Source organism: Rhinolophus sinicus, linkage group LG15, assembly GCF_036562045.2.
Source record: "Rhinolophus sinicus isolate RSC01 linkage group LG15, ASM3656204v1, whole genome shotgun sequence".
In the NCBI taxonomy this organism is placed as follows: Eukaryota; Metazoa; Chordata; class Mammalia; order Chiroptera; family Rhinolophidae; genus Rhinolophus; species Rhinolophus sinicus.
The window spans coordinates 2,545,359-2,563,083 of NC_133764.1; the positions used below are offsets into that span (position 1 = coordinate 2,545,359).

The 17,725-nt window shown below is 37.1% G+C and overlaps 1 long non-coding RNA gene across 1 annotated transcript in view; it reads left to right on the plus strand.

The window, feature by feature from the left end:
• LOC141568810 (uncharacterized) overlaps nt 1–17,725 on the plus strand; it is a 36,597-nt gene that overhangs the window by 4,241 nt on the left and 14,631 nt on the right. The window contains exon 2 of the long non-coding RNA XR_012492026.1: nt 10,883–12,170. This is a non-coding gene — a long non-coding RNA (uncharacterized LOC141568810). The remainder of the gene's footprint in view (nt 1–10,882; nt 12,171–17,725) is intronic.

The window sequence follows — 17,725 nt, forward strand, 5'->3', positions numbered from 1 at the left end:
TGAACTGATTGGTGTTGGTCATTGCTTGCATTCCTGGGACGAATCCCTCTTGGTCATGGTGTATAATCCTTTTAATATGCTGCTGGATCTACTTTGCCAGTGTTTTGCTGAGGATTTTTACATTTATGTTCATAAAGGATATTGGTTTGTGATTTCCTTTTCTTGTGATGTCTTTATCTGGCTTTGGTATCAGGGTATTGCTGGCCTCACAGAATAAGCCATGAGTTCAGTAGTGTTACTTCCTCTTCTATTTTGTGGAAGAATTTGAGAAAGATCAATGTCAATTCTTTAAATGTTTGATTAATTCACCAGTGAAGCCATCATGTCCTGGACTTTTCTTTTTGGGGAGGTTTTTGATTGCTGATTCAGTCTATTATTATATGTTTGTTGAGGTTTTCTTTTCATTCAGTTTAGGTAATTTCTAGGAATTTTTCCATTTCGTTTAGTTATCTAATTTGTTGGTGTACAAGTGTTCATAGTACCCTCTTATAGTCCTTTTTGTTAATGTAAGGTTGGTAGTAATGCCCTAGTAATGCATCCACTGTTATTTCTGATTTTAGTTGTTAATATTTGAGTTTTCTCTCTTTATTTCTTGGTCAGTGTAAGCTAAAGTTTTGTCAATTTAGTTGTGTGTTTTTTTTTCTTCAAAGAAACAATTTTTGGTTTCTTGATTCTCTCTATTGTTTTTCTATTCTCTGTTTCTTCTATCTCTGCTTTAATCTTTATTATAATTTCCATTGTTCTAGTTTTGAGTTCAGTTTGCTCTTTTTCTTCTTTCTTCTTGATGATATAGGCACTTACAGCTATAAATTTTCCTTTGAGTACTGCCTTTGCTGCATCCTGTGTGGTATGTTGTGTTTTTGTTTTATTTGTTTCAAAGTATGTTACTAATTTCCCTTGTAGTTTGTTTAAGAGTGTGTCATTTAATTTCCACATATTTGAGAATTTTTCAGATTTCCTTCTATTACTGATTTCTAGCCTTATTCCTTGGGGAATATACTTTGTATGATTTTAGTCTTTTAAAATGAGTAGAATGTTCTATATGTGTCTATTAGGTATAGGTGGTTTATACTGTTGTTCAAGTCCTCTATTTCCTTACTGATCTTCTATATATGTGTAGATGTTCTATCCATTACTGTAAGTAGTATATTAGAGTCTCCAACTACTTTTGTAGAACTAATTCTCCAATTCTGTAAATGTTTGTTAGATAGATAGATAGATAGATAGATAGATAGATAGATAGATAGATAGATATTTTTTTTAAGGTTTTATTGGGGAAGGGGAACAGGACTTTATTGGGGAACAGTGTGTACTTCCAGGACTTTTTCCCAAGTCATGTTGTTGTCCTTTCAATCTTAGTTGTGGAGGGTGCCATTCAGCTTCAAGTTGTTGTCCTTTCAGTCTTAGTTGTGGAGGGCGCAGCTCAGCTCCAGGTCCAGTTTCCGTTGCTAGTTGCAGGGGGCGCAGCCCACCATCCCTTGCAGAACTCGAGGAATTGAACTGGCAACCTTGTGGTTGAGAGCCTACTGGCCCATGTGGGAATCGAACTGGCAGCCTTCGGAGTTAGGAGCATGGAGCTCTAACAGCCTGAGCCACTGGGCCAGCCCTTGCTTCATATATTTTGAGGCTCTGTTGTTTGGTACATACATGTTTATTATTGTTATATTTTCTTGATGAATTGATCCTTTTATCAATATATAAAGCCCTTCTTTGCCCCTTGTAACAGATTTTGATTTAAAGTCTATTTTGTCTATCAGTATAGCCACTCCAGCTCTCTTGGTTACTATTTGCATAGAATATCCTTTTCTATCCTCTCATATTTAGCCTGTTGTCACTTTGTGAGTCACTTTTTCACAAAGCGAGTCTCCTGAAGACAGCATATAGCTAGATACTTTTTTAATCCATTTTGTCAACATCTGCCTTTTTATTGGAGAATTTAGTCCATTTCCATTTAAAGTAATTACTGATAAGGACAGACTTTCTTTGCCATTTTACTATTTGCTTTCTGTATGTCTTTTACCTTTCTTTGTCTCACTTCCTCCATTACTGCCTTCTTCTGTGTTTAGTTTATTTTTTTTAATGAACTCTTTCGAATCTATTCTCATTTCCTTTGTGTATATTTAACATCTTAAAATAAAACAAACTTATTTGAATTGATACTGACTTAACTACAGTAGTATACAAAAATGCTACTCCTAATCAGCTCTCTCCCCCACCCCTTTATGTTGTTGATGTCATAAATTATATCTTTATACATGTGTGTCCAGTAACAAATATTTTTAATTCTTTTTTATGCATTTGCTCTTTAAATTATGGAGGAGATAAAACATGGATATACAAACCAAAAATACAATGATACGGGCTTTTATAGTTTCCCATATAGTTACCTTTACTGAACATCTTTGTTCATACAATTTTGAGTTATTCTCTAGTGTCCTTTCGTTTCAACTTGAAGGACTCCCTTTAGCATTTCTTTTTAGGGCAGGTCTATTGGTAAAAAAATAAAAAATAAATAAAAAGAATTCCTCAGCTTTTGCTTATCTGGGTTTGTTTTAATTTCTCTCTCATTTTTTTAAGGATAGTTTCGTCGGATATGGAAGTTTTGGGTTGACAGTTTTTTCTTTTAGTATTCAAATCTGTCATTCTGCTGCCCTATGGCCTCTTTGGTTTCTAATGAGGAATTGGCTGTTAATCTCACTGAGGATCACTTTTACATGATGAGTCACTTCTCTCTTGCTGATTTAAAAATTATTTTTCTTTGTCTTTTGACAATTTGATTATAATATATCCTACTGTGTATGTCATTGAGTGACCTGGAGTTTGTTGAGCTTCTTGGATGTGTAGATTCATGTTTTTCTGACAGGCAATAAGCTACTCCAGTCTCTATGGATCTGCCTATTCTGGACATTTCATAAATGGAACCATACAAAACATGGTTCTTGGTGACTTGTTTATTTCATTTAGCATAATGTTTTCAAGGTTTATCCATGTTGTGGCATGTATTAGTACTTCATTTCGTTTTATAGCTGAATAATATTTCATCATATGGATATACTACATTTTACTTATCTATTCAACAGTTAATGGATATTTGGTTTGTTTCTACTTTTTGGCTATTACAAATAATGCTGCTACAAACATTTATGTACAAGCTTTTGTGTGGATGTAGTTTTTTATTCTTTTGGGTTAGTACTTAAGGGAGGGATTGCTGGGTCATATGGTAATTCTGTGATTGACCATTTGAAGAGCTACCATACTGTATTCCAAACTGGCTATACCATTTTATGTTTCCACCACACTCTTACCAACACTTATTTTCCTTTTAAAAAATTCTAGCTATCTTAGTGGGCAGGAAGAGGTATCTTATTGTGGTTTTGACTTGCATTTCTCTAATGGCTCTAAGGACACATTCTGTCGTGACATTGCACCACATGCTTTACATCTTTATATAATTCTTTATGTTCTTTATCTTTACCACCTGATTGAATTCTGTGTTTTTGGCCTTTTGGATACAGCACTAAAGTCACAAATTACTGAATATTTAAAAGTCACAGGAGGTATAAAGAATAATAGAACACCCATACTTTATAATAGATCTAATAGATGTTAACATTTATTTTCTTTCTGCTATTAAAAAAAAAAGGAAATTAAACATTATAGATAGAGATTGTTTTAGTTAGGGTTACATTCTGCTGTGCACAACAGAAAAAAGAACAAAGAATTTCTTAAAGCAGATTGGCCGCAAGAAATCCAGAGGTAGTTGTGTAGAGCTGTTATGTCTCTCCACGGTGTTAGGGTCCTATGCAAAGCCATCACTACTGGTGTGTTTCCACAGTGTTAGGGTCCTATGCAGGATCATCACTACTAGTTGAGTTCACAAAGGTCCCCAGCTGGAGTGGGGGCTAGCATACAACCTGTATTTCACTTGTCATGCTCTGCAACCTAGAACAGGGCTGCAGCATACTCCTGCTTAAAAAACAAGTTCCCTGAAAACGTTATCATTTCATTAATGGAAATGTTGACATAAGAAATGTCCAAACCTGTAGAGAATTTTTATGAGTTTATTTGAGCCAAACTGACAACATATGCCTGGGAGCAAGATCTCAGATGCTCCAGAGAATAACAGTTTTGCATCTTCTTTTATGCTTTTGAAATTAAGGAGGGACTAAGGAAGATTACATGGATGTGGGAGAAAACAAGGCAGGGAGTGGATTACAGAATAATTAACAAGATATTATGCTCTCTTGATGGTGGTTACAGATTATTTCAAAGGTGTGGGGACAGAGCCAGGAGTGCAGTTTCCAGGCTCTCGACCTCACGTGGAAAGATGCTGGCTCTGGTAGTAAATGTCCAAGTTGTGGCTTATTGGCTGTCAGCTGTAACCAGTGAGCCATTGGCCACTAATATAACTGCTGTGGCTATGCTAGCAGGAAAATGGGGACTAGCAAGAAGATGGTGGCTGAGCTAGCAAGTGGCAGAATGAGGGTTGCAGATCGTGTGGCTCCTTGTCATGCGGGGCTGCCTGCGGGGTCTCTGCTCCCCCTCCCCACATAAGAACGCAGGATATGGTGAGGCCAAAAAGGAACACCCATGGAGCCATAGGTAGGGGAGTCATACCACTATAGTCTTGTTGGCAGCTGGGTTGGAGACACAGGAAGCAGGAGCCACACGATCTGCAACCTGCTGTCCACTTCTCTGCAATCTGCAACCCGCACTCCACCATGCTAACTGCAATCTGCGCTTGCCAGCCACCATCTTCTCGCTAGCCCCCATTTTTTGCGTAGCCACAGCAGTTATATTAGTGACCAATGGCTCACTGGTTACAGCTGACAGCCCACTAGCCACAGCTGATGGCCATCCAAGCACAGTTGATGGCCACTTACTACCTGAGCCAGCACCTTTCTATGTGAGTCTGAGAGCCTGGAAACCGCTTTCTGGGGTTCTGTCACCACACTCCTGTTTCCTGTTTGTCCAACCCAGCCACCAGCGAGACTATAGTGGTATGACTCCCCTATCCATATCCTCCATTTGTGTTCCTTTTTGTCCTCACCGTATCCTGCGATCCTATGTGGGGAGCGGGACCAGAGACCCTGCTGAACACCCTGTGTGACAGGTGTGTTAACCTACATGCACAGAAACAGTAGACAGGGCTCCTTAAGGCCAAAATAAATCTTTTACTAAAAAGTTATTTGCCTGAGGCATGACTATCCACCTTAAGCTTCCCAATTAGGAATTTATGATCAGATCACCCTGAAGTTACTTTGCACAGACCCCTTTTTTCATACACTGAAAGAAATACTTCTCAATTAAGTAAACTCTGAAATAGTGAAATGTTCATTTTAACCCAATTGAGTCCCAATACATTTGTACAAACACTACCAACTTGAGATCAGAGTTTGTCCGCAACAAGAAAAATTTCATACACACATTTTAAAACATAGTTAATCATTAAAAGTGATAAAATAAGAGCAAGCTTTTAAAACACAGTTAATCATTAAAAGTGATAAAATATATTTGATCCCCCTTACCCTCATCTCCCACCCCCACCCCCCTTAATCTATGTAATTTTACTAACAATTGTCACCCCAATAAATAAATAAATAAATAAATAAATAAATAAATAAATAAATAAAAGTGATAAAATAAGAGCAAGCTTAGGTCCTTAAACCTTAACTTTTATTAACCCCCCCACTCCGGTTTAAGCTGTTGTTTCTCAGTCTAGTTGTGTAGGACGCAGCTCCCTGGCCCATGCTGGTATTATGAGCCTTGCGCTCCCCCCAGGTGAGGCAGGCTGAGGCAGGCTGAGGCAATTGGTCACCAGTGCCAGTCAGCAGCTCACGGCAGCTCTCGCCAACCTCTGGCTGCTCACGGCAGCCCAGCTCCAGGGAAAACTGTTGTTCACAATCTTAGCTGTAGATGGTGCAGCTCACTGGCCCATGTGGAAATCAAACCTGAGACCTTGGCGTTGGGAGCACGCTGCTCCAACCACCTGAGCCACCCGGCCAGCCCCCTTTCACTTCTAAAAGCAGCAATAGATAAGTGAATGCTTAGAGAATTTCTCAGTTTCACTCTGTCCTGCCTCCACATCTAACTATAAACAACATTGGATCATTTCCTCTTGTTGGATCACAATTCTGATCATTTCAGATTCTTTAGGTTTCAAAGTCAAAATGAGGAAAATAATCTCATGATTTTTTTTTAACAGCTTTATTGAGGTATAGTTTACATGCTGTAAAATTCAGTTTCAGATCATTTTCATCACCCAAGACTCCTCATGACTGCAGTCAATCAATCCCTGTTCCTACCCTGAACCCCAGGCAACCATTAATCTGCTCTCAGTCTCTATAGAATCACATTTTCTGGACCATTGTAAATATTTTAAATTGTGAGTAAACTATTTAGTTATGAGAAACAATAATGGCTTCAGCAGAGGGGGCTAATTACCAATGATTAATAAATAACGTAAGGAAAGAGCACTTAAATCTGTGCAAAGTGATTTTCATCTCTGCTCAATTTTTGTCTTCATTTTTATCTTCCCCCGCCCCTTAGTTTTAGTGGTGGAGGAAAACAGCCATGTCTAAATAGTTTTTTATAGACACAGATGCATAACTTGGACCCTCTGCAAATGTAGTTCATTACACCAAGTTGTTAGATCCTTTAATGTTTGGGGGTTGGATTTTGGTGTGGATTTATTTATTTGTTGTGAATTTATTAACCATTTAACATTCTTTAAATAATCAACATTCCTCTAAATATTCACCCAGTACTTACACAACTAAAAACCAAAAATTTAAGAATTAACAATTTAGATTTCCCAAACAATTAAACGTTGATTGCAAATTTATCATTTTAAACATTTAATTAAAATCTTAAGCCTAATATACCAATCTTGTAAATGCTTTAAACCACCTTAAAAACATTAAAATATATATATATATATCAAATGTATAATGATTATATACTACACTTTTTTCTTTTCTCTATTCTTACTATAACTCCTCTTCATTTGGGAGGCGGCAGGGCAAAGTTGTTAAGCACCTTGGCTGTGGAGCCAGACTGCCTAGGTTCAGACCTCACTTCTTAGCAGTGGGATCTGGCAAAAGTAACTAACTTCTGTGCCTCAGTTTCCTCATTTGTAAAATGGTGGTAATAATAGGACCTATCTCATTTAATTGTTGTGGGAATTAACTGAGTTATCCATATGAAGGTTTTAGAACAGACTATGACAGAAAGTGCATTCAATAATGTTAGCTGCTATTTTTTTATTAGCCTTAAACATTTTTATTGTTTTCTAGTCACAAGCATTTTTTCATTATTCCCTCCAACTTTTTATTTTATTTTTATGTTCAGGCCCATTGATAAGTAGAAGAAATGGTTTAATGATCATTCAAGTGTGCTTTGTCTAAATTTGCCACTTTTAACATTTTTCCGTATTTGTTTCTCTTTTTATGTACATACATATACATACAGAGGGTGCCAAAAATGTATACATATTTTAAAAAAGGAAAACTATTAAAATTGTAACACTCAATATACCCATATACCGATAACACAAAATGAATACAAGTCACGTTTGACTTCTACAATTACAAGAGGTGCTCAAAGTGGTTACCATCAGCTTCCAGACACTTCTGATTATGGTGCACTACTGCTTGAGCAACGTTGACCCAAGTGCCCTCTTCTATACATTTTTTTGGCACCCACGGTATATATGTATGTATATATATCCACTTGTTTGCTACCCAACAAATCTACACTTTACCACTAATTGTTTCAGCATGCATCTCTCCTAAATAACATTCTTCTAAATAGCCACAGTATTATCATATTGAAGAAAAGAAAAAAGTTATTGAATATGATATTCAATAATATCATATGGTATACATTCTATATTCAGATTTCCACAGCTGTCCCCAAACCATCATATATTTAAACCTGTTTTTGAGATCCAGGATCCAGTCAACGTTCATACATTGCATTTGGCTGTTGTATATTTATCTTCTTTTTATCTAAAACAATCCCCTTATCATTTTTGTTTTTATGACACTGATTTTTCAAAGAGCTTAGGCCAATTGTCTTGGAGAATTTCCTACAGACTAGATTTGTCTCCTTGTGTTTGTTTCCTCAGGAGTAGATTCAGGTTACAGCATTTTGGCAAGAAAACTGTGTAAGAGGTGGTGTGTACTTTCTGCATTAGATCTGGAGGCAAATAATTTCAGGTGATGCTGGGTTTGATCATTTGGCTGACCACTATGTTTCTCCTTTGGAAATACACATTTTCTCCTTTGTAATTAGAAAGTAATCTGTAGGGTGATGGAGATCATTTGACTATCTGGTTCTCCAATAACTTTTCATCCAATGCTTTTAGCATACATTGATGATTCTCTCTCAAATCAACTATTACAATGGGGGTTTCAAATATTCTTAAATTTTAATGTGCATACTTGTATCAGTTAGGATGCATTCAGCTGTAAGTTAAAAACAAAACAACCAGCTCAACCTAACTTAACCATTAAAGGTTTACATTATATAACTGGCCCATGTAACTGGAATACCAACAGTATGTGTTTCAATATTGGTGTGCATGGGAGCTATAGATATCTGAATGAAAGTTAGGCATTTCCAAGAGAAGAAGAAATGGTGGTTGACAGACAACTATAATGCTCACTGTAATATTTTAAAATACATGCTTCTTCTTATCTCTGTCCTGTTCCCAGATAAGACAGCATACCTTAATTTCTAATTTCCCTAGCCTTATCTTATAAACTATTGTTAATTATAAGTTTAATCCCAGATTTTAAAAAATTCTAATAAAATATTATTTTGCTAAATTTAGATTTATTAACATATTAGAAATTAATTTCTTCACTGTTGTTTCTTGAATCTCATTTCTTCCTCCTGGATTTACTTTTATTTTTGCTTAAATACATCTTTCAGTAGTTTTTTCAGTAAGAGTCAATAAAGAGTAAACTCTTAAGTCTTTAAATGTTTCAAAACTATCTTTATCTTATTCTCATTCTTGAATATTTATGGGTATAAAAATCCAAGTTGAGAGTCATTTTGCATGGCTAGTATCCCCGTTTTTCCTTCTTGTTCTCAGTGGTAAGTCCACCAAAACCTGACTGTCTTTGCTTTGTAAACAAACCAGTATTTTCTCTCATAGTTTTAAAGATTTTCCTTTTCTCCTTTTTATACTATAACATGGCCAAATGAGGATTTAAAAAAAAAATTATCTTGTATTTGATAAACTTTCTTAATGTGAGAGCCTCTATTAAATTCTGGGAAAATTTTAGCTTCTTCTTCCACTATTTATTCTCCATTTCTAGCTATTCTTTACTTTGTACTCAGATATCTTCCCTATATCTTCATTTCTCTTTCACATGTTCTTTCTCTGTAACTCTCTGTGTTGTAGTTTGAGACATTTTCTTTCTCTCACTTTACTAATTATATGTTAAGCTGTGTCTTGTCTAGTTTCTTATTCATTTATTGTTTTTATTTTCAGCAATTTTATTTTTTATTTCAGAGATTTTACTTGGTTCTCTTTTATATCTGTTAATCCTTATTTTAAAATCTCCTGCTTTTAAACATTTTAAGAATGCGTATTTAAAAATTTTTTCAGATTGTCCTATTATTTGTACTTCATCAGGTGTGAAATCTTTTGTGTTGGTTTTGTGATGTTTCTTTCCTGGCATTAGGTTTCTCATCTGTTTATATCCTGAGTCATGGAACATACCTATACCCATACTTTGTTAATTCTGAGACTCACTATTTTGCATTTTAATATCTTTAAAATTGGAATTCATCTTTCAATTGATGTACTAAATTTTAATACCATAATTTAATTGGCAGGTTCTTTGTGGCACAAAATCACATCTTAAGTTCTTAAGCACCTTCACATTGTCGTGTAACCGTCACCACCATCTGTCTCCAGAACTTTTCCATCTTGCAAAATTGAAATTCTATACCCATGAAACAATTCTCCATTCCTCCTCCTGGCATCCCCTGGCAACCACCATTCTATTTTCTGTCTCTATGATTTTGACTATTCTAAGTACCTCATATAAATGGAACCATACAGTATTTGTGTTTTTCTGACTGGTTTATTTCATGAGGCATAATGTCCTTGCAGTTCATTCATTTTTTAGCATTTGTCACAATTTCTTCTGAATAGTATTCCATTGTACATATATACCACACTTTGTTTATCCATTCATCTGTTGATGGACACGTGTTGCTTCCACCTTTTGGCTATTGTGAGTAATGCTGCTATGAACATGGGTGTACAAATATTTCTTTGAGATTCTGTTTTCAATTCTTTTGTATATATACCCAAAAGTGATATTGCTGAATTATATGATAATTCTACTTTTCATTTTTTTGAGGAACCACCATACTGTTTTTCCAAAGTGCCTGCACCATTTTACACTTCTAACAACAGTGTACAAGGGTTCCAATTTATCTGCACTCTTGGTAACACTTGTTATTTCATGTTTTTTTTTAAAGCAGCCATTCTAATGGATGTGAGATGATATCTCATTGTGGTTTTGATTTGTATTTCCCTAATGATTAGTGTTGTTGAGCATTTTTTCATGTGCTTGTTAGCTATTTGTATATCTTCTTTGGAGAAATGTCTATTCAAGTCCTTTGCCCATTTTTAATTTTTGTTGTTGTTGTTGAATTGTAGGGGTGCTTTATATATACTGGATATTATGATATCCAGGTATCCTTATCAGTTATATGATTTACAAATATTTTCTCCCATTTTGTGGGTTGTCTTTTTACTCTGTTGATTGTGTCATTTGACACACATAAGTTTTAAATTTTGATATAGTCCAACTTATCTTTTTTACTTTTGTTGTCTGTTTGCACAATGTATTTTCAGATCCAACCATATTGCTGTATGGACATCTGGTGTTTTGCTTTTAACTATAAGGTACATCTATCATATTTACTTCTCTAGTCCCCTAGTGATGGTCTCCTTGATGTCCCTAATATCCCACAACCACATCCCGCCACAGTGAGTATCCTACAGGTTTTCTTGTGGAGATCTACAAAAGTTTCTGTGTCACTTATACCCAGGAGTAAAATGTATGGGTGATAGGGCATACACATAATTTCAGTTTCACTAAGTATTGCCAGTTGTATTCTTGCAATCTCAAACTTTGGTCTTGTTTTACATCATTAAAATGTGTTATTTTTCTTAGAACTGCAGTTACTCCCAGTCTCTATCAATACGAGTGTTACAAATATATATAACATGTACCGTAAAAGAAGCAAAAAGAGACTGAAATACATAAAAATAGATGCTGATACTTTTTTAGATAAAGTAGTCAAGAAGGATCCTTCTGAGTTGCTATCTAAGCTGAGACACAAAGTGAGAGCGAGCCAGCCGCCCAGGAAGCCCAAGGGGGAGAGCTGACTGGGCAGCCTGAGCAAAGCCTCCTGCGTGGGAAAGCGCTTGGCGTGTTCAAGGACCTGAAATGGGAACCTGGCTGAGAGGCTTAGTGAGGAAAGAAGGATGTGATATTCTTTTTGCCGCCATTTACAAGCTGGCTTAGAAGAGAACAAGTGTGGGAGTGGGGAGGGCTAGACAGAGACTGTCCAGCTAAGCAAGAAAGAGGCTCCTGATAGAGGAGGAGGAAAGTGGATGAATTAGTCATGTTTGTCGCGAGCGCCTGGAAGGTTAGTCGCCACATTTCAGTCTCTTCCTGAAAGTCAAGGGGACATTAACCCCCAGGCAGGGCCCTAAATCCCTGCGTGGTACTTGTGACTCTATCTGAACCTGTGTGTCAGGACTTTTTTCCCCACTTGAGTAAGTAGCACAGCTTTATTTAGGAACCAATGTCCCTCCAGAGGCCAATACTCTGGTAAGCACAGAAGATTATACAGAATAGGATAGAATTTAATAACGAACCAAGTCCCAGAGTCAATCGAGGTGGAGAAAGTCCCTGGTCCAGGAGAGATCACTGGGCCCATGACGGGTCTGAGGAAAGCTGGTCCTGCAAGGAAGAACTTTGGAGAGCCCCGGAATATCGCAGCTTGCACCTCTCAGAGGACTCTATTGGATCGCCCAGACGAACATCCTGGAGGATCGTTCCTGAGTGTCTTGCTCAGAGTCTCACAGAGGATCTTAGCCGGAGCGCCCAGACGGACTACTCACTGCACTGCTCGTGAGCTCTGCTTTTATCCTCTTTTCCTTGGACTTGTTTACTTAGGTGATAACCAGAAGTTGTTTGCCAGGAGTTTTTTACCTCTTAGGTGATAATCAGGAGTTTTTTTTGGTAAATGTGTTTATCACTCAATTTTGTTATGCTCAGTTTCACACAAAAACATGTCGTTCACTTCACTCTTATCAGTCTCACACATGTATGGCCATATTCTTAGCTCATGTCTCTACTAGTAAACAACTTGTTTTGCAAACCTCAGTCCAACATATATAATATATTTTATGTGCTCTATACAATGTTGTAGAAGGAGAACTGACAGGATATGACTAGGGTTTGGATGTAGAAGACAAGGCACTGAATGGGAAGAATCACAAATGACTTGAGTTTCTGGCTTGAAGAATGGTGTGAGTGTAATGCCTTTTACCTTCAGATGCTTTTTGAATATTCCAACTTTGTACAAGTACTCCCTTTGTTTTGTTTGTTTCTTCTTTTCTTTTCTTTTCTTTTCTTTTCTTTTCTTTTCTTTTCTTTTCTTTCCTTTTGTCTTAAGATCAACAGAGGCCATCAGGGCAGTGGGATTATGAGCCATTTTTGTTTACATGTAATTTTTTTTCAATCTTAAAAATGAAAATAATAATTTTAGTGGGACTTGATGTGGTCATCTGGGAAAAAAAGGAAGAGTATCTCAGAGCAAGCCCCAGTGTGTAGAGGTCAGAAATAGAAGGAAAACCTGGCAAAGAGACAGGACATGTCAATGTGGAAAGAAGAAAATCAAGGAACGTGTTATGAGGGAGGCCAGCTACAAAGAATGATTCACAGAGGGAATGGTGACTAGTTGAGGGCTGCTGAGAGGTAGCCAAAGATAAGGTTGGAAAGTGTCTTTTGTATAAAGGGTCATTAGAGACCCTGTGGAGTGATGCGGAGTGAGAGCGAGATTCGAATGCACTGTCTTTCAAGGTAGGTAAAGAAGCAGAGGCTGCTGAGGTAGACGATTCTGTCTAGAGTTTGGTTGATGATAGTAAATATATGATCAAAGAAGGGTTTGCTTTTGCTTTTACTTTTAAGTAGTGATACTAGAGCTTGTTTATAGGTGTGTGGTAAACTATTAAAATCATCTAATAATTCTATCTTCAGATTTTCTGTTTTTCTACCTGTTATGTCACAGGTTTCTTTCTTTTATTTTAATTTTTAATTGTGGTAAAATACACATAACAAGTACATTCAGAGTGTTGTGCATACAATCTCCAGAACTTTTTCATTTTGCAGAACTGAAACTGGACCCATTAAACAACTCCTTATTCCTCTTGCCCTCAGCTTCTGGCAACCACCATTCTACTTTCTGCTTCTTGTCACAGGTTTTTTAATATTAAGACAGTGAGGCAATAATTCTTCATTATTCCCGTGGAAAAAACAAGCCCCACTAGTGGTGAGCTTACAGTAAAAATTATAAAATACAAAGAAACAATCCATTGTGAGCAAGAGTTAACAGATACAACAAACGGGAAAATTAGAGTTCAAATTTGAAATGATGGTTTAATAATAAGAAAGAGAATAGAAAAGTATTATGCTTAAAAAGTCATTAAAAATAAAAGAAGGAATTGAAACCAAAAGAACAATATTTGGAAAAGAACTAGCTAGGATTTTCAAAAAGAAAATACAGCCATAGAAATTTAATATTAATAGATACTTAAAAGGTCAGTTAAACCTGAAAAACCAAATAATGAACTTGAAGATAGATATGTGGAAGTTCCCAGAATAAAACAAAGACATGCAGATAGATAAAATTAGATATATAGATCAACCCTTGCATATATGATCAAATGATTTTTGACAGAGATGCCAAGACTATCCAATGGGGAAAGGACAGCCTTTTCAACAAATGGTCCTGGAAAAACTGGGATATCCACATGCAAAGGCCTGAAGTTGGACCCTTACCTAACACCATATATAAAATTAACTTAGAGTAGTCAGAAGTCATAACAGAAAGTAGAATGGTGGTTACAAGGGGCTTATGGAAGGGAGGAAGGAATGGAGAATTATTGTTTAATGTATATAGAGTTTCAGTTTCAAACATTTTTGAAAGAGTAATGGAGATGGATAGTAGTGGTGGTTGCACAACACTATGAATACTTAAAAATGGTTAAGATGGTAAAAAATATACATATAATTATTATGATATTATTTACTATATTCCTTATGCTGTACTTTACATCCCCATGACTATTTTCTAACTACCAATCTGTACTTCTTAATCTCTTCCCTTTTTTCACCCATTCCCCCAACCTCTCTCATGTTTGGCAATCCTCTGTATCTGTAAGCTTGTTTGTTTTGTTTGCTTGTCTATGTTGTTCTTTAGATTCCACATATAAATGAAATCATATGGCATTTGTTTTTCTCTGTCTGACTTCATTCAGCATAATACCCTCTATGTCCATCCATGTTGTTGCAGATGACAAGATTGCATTCTTTTTCATGGCTAAATGATATTCCATTGTATAGATGTACCACCTCTTCTTTATCCATTCATCCATTCAGGGACACCCAGGTTGCCTCCATATCTTGACTATTGTAAATGATGCTGCAATGAGCATATGTATGAACACGTTCCTTCAATGTAGTGTTTTGGGTTTCTTTGGATAAATACCCAGAAGTGGGATTACTGAGTCCTTTTTTGTCTCTTGTCATAGCTTTTGTTTTAAAGTCTGCTTTGTCTGGTATAAGTATTGCTACCACAACTTTTTTTTCTTCAGGAAATAGTTTTTCCATCCCTTTACTTTCAGTCTCTGTGTGTTTTTCGATCTGAAGTGAGTCTCTTGTAGGCAGCATATGTAAGTGTCTTGTTTTCTTATCCATTCAACTACCCTGTCTTGATTTGAGCGTTTAATCCATTTTTTAATCTTTCTTTTTTCTTCTTTTTCTGAAAGAAGTCCCTCTGACATTTCTTATAATACTGGTTTGTGGTGATGAACTCCCTTAGCTTTTTCTTGCCTGGGAAGTTCTTTATCTGTCCTTCCATTCTAAATGATAGTCTTTCTGGGTAAAGTAATCTTGGTTGTAGGTCTTTGCTTTTCATCACTTTGAATATTTTGTGCCAATCCCTTCTGGCCTCTAGAGTTTCTGTTAAGAAATAAGCTGACAGTCTTATGGGGGCTCCCTTGTAGGTAACTAACTGCTTTTCTCTTGCTGCTTTTAGGATTTTCTCTTTGTCTTTAACTTTTGCCATTTTAATTATGATGTGTCTTGGTGTGGGCTTGTTTGGATTCATCTTGTTTGGGACTCTGTGCTTTCTGGGTTTGTATGTCTGTTTTCTTTACCAAGTTAGGGAAGTTTTCCATCATTATTTCTTCAAATAAGTTTTCAATTCTTTTTTCTCTCTCTTCTCCTTCTGGTTCCCCATCTGGTACCCCATACGATGCAAATGTTGGTACACGAGATGTTGTCCCTTAAATTGTCCTCATTTTTTGGATTCTTTTTTTATTTTTGCTGTTTGGATTGGGTGGTTTTTGCTATCTTGTCTTTTAAATCTCTGATCCAATCTTCTGCTTCATCTACTCTACTGTTGAATTCCCCGTAATGTATTATTTATTTCGGTTATTGTATTCTTCATCTCTGACTGGTTCTTTTTTATGTTTTTTTTTTTTTTTTTAAATTTTTATTGGGGAATATTGGGGAAGAGTGTGTTTTTCCAGGACCCACCAGCTCCAAGTCAAGTCATTGTTTTCAATCTAGTTGTGGAGGGTGCAGCTCACTGGCCCATGTGGGAATTGAATGGGCGACATTCGTGTTATGAGCACTACACTCCAACCATTGAACCAACCAGCCACCCACCACTGGTGGCTCAACTCCAAGCTCAAGCCATTGTTTCTCACTGGTCCATGTGGGAATCAACTGGCAACCTTGGTGTTATGAACACTGCGTTCTAACCACTGAGAAAACTGGCCACCCCTTTTTTATATTTTCTAGCTCCATTTTTATGTTTTCTCTCTCTTTGTTGAAGTTCTCAATGAGATCATTGAGCATCCTTATAACCAGTGTTTTGAACTCTGTACTGGTAGATTGCTTGTCTCCATTTTGTTTAGGTTTTTTTTCTGGATCTTTGTTCTGTTCTTTCATTTGGGACAAGTTTCTTTTTTTCCTTTCTTTCTTTTATTCCCTTTCCCCTACTTTTCTCAGGACCTCTCACCCAATTAGATAAAAATCTATACATATTATCTACAAGTCTCAGTACTCCTCCCTCATAAAACTCTAGATGCTTTGGAATCAAAGGTCTCAATGTCATCCCAGGCAATCACAAAAGACAAGACTTGGCAGAAAAGAGATTGGTTAACGAGTAGCAATGCCAAGCAGCATTGGCTCCTCAGACCCTTCCACAACAAATCCCCCTGCAGATACAATGAAAAAGCCTGAGATTTGGAGATACAGCTGTGACATCTACTCCCAGACATTGCACACAAACTAATCACATACCACAAGCTAGGTCACTTAATCTCTGGAAGCCTCAATGTCCAAATCAATTTAGAACTATTGTAAATAAAGATTGCATGTGAAAGCTTTGAAATTGATAAGGCACCAGATATGCTTGTATTGTATTAGTATTATTACAAAATAAATAGCGTTCATATCCAAAAACATAAACCCTGGTGGCTAGATCTAGACTTTGTTAGACATGGCTGGAGGAATGAATTGTGGGAGACCAAAATTGGTCTATTAGAATTTATTTGACATGTTTGAGCTGCGGGAGGTCAGGCTAGAAAAGGCCAAAACCTCTCCAAGTAAAAAGGGATATGCAGTTTTATGGGGGGGGGGGTAAACAAGGTTGTTCCCCCTTCAATGCTTCAGGGGGCTTTTGTTGCATTGTCTCTAGCAACAAAGGCTTTTGGGGCATGACCATGTCCTCTGGCTCCACACCCTGGCCACCAGGCCTCTGTCCAGACTGCCTAGGCCCACCCAGTCCCGCTGATCACAAGCCCCTAGGAGACAAACAAAGTACAAAGCAAGACAGTATAAGATGGCTTCTACATTCCAGGCAGCTTCTCCAGGCCTAAGGCAAACACAAGCCAGCAAGTACAAGGCACAAAGCAACACAAGATGGCTTTTAAGATAAGAAGGTTCCTGTTCCTTGCCTAAATATGGCTTAACAAATTCCCCCTCTGGGTTTGATAACTATTCTTGGGAAAAGGGGTGGTGGTCAGTCTTCTGTAACTGCTTCCTGCTGAGCGGGGGTGTCGATCAGGGTTCCTAATTAGAGTTTCGGGTGAGGGGGTTGTAACAGTGTTCTTGTAGGAGCATGGTGAGAGCAATTTGCCTGCCGGTCATTTTGACAGGCCGGAATAAAGGGTTTGGGGATTATAGGTCAGTTGGTTTATAGTCCATAAAGTCCCCCTGTCAAAGGCCAGTTCCCAGAAACTTGTCTAGCACATAACCTCTGAGGTCTTATTACTCATGTGGTCTGTTGCTTACATACTGTCTCCTTTGTGTCCCCCATCTGAGTGCAGGTATAAATGTCTGGTAGTGTGTCTGGCTGGCTGGTCCAGCTTCTGTTGTTTTTGTTAGTCTAT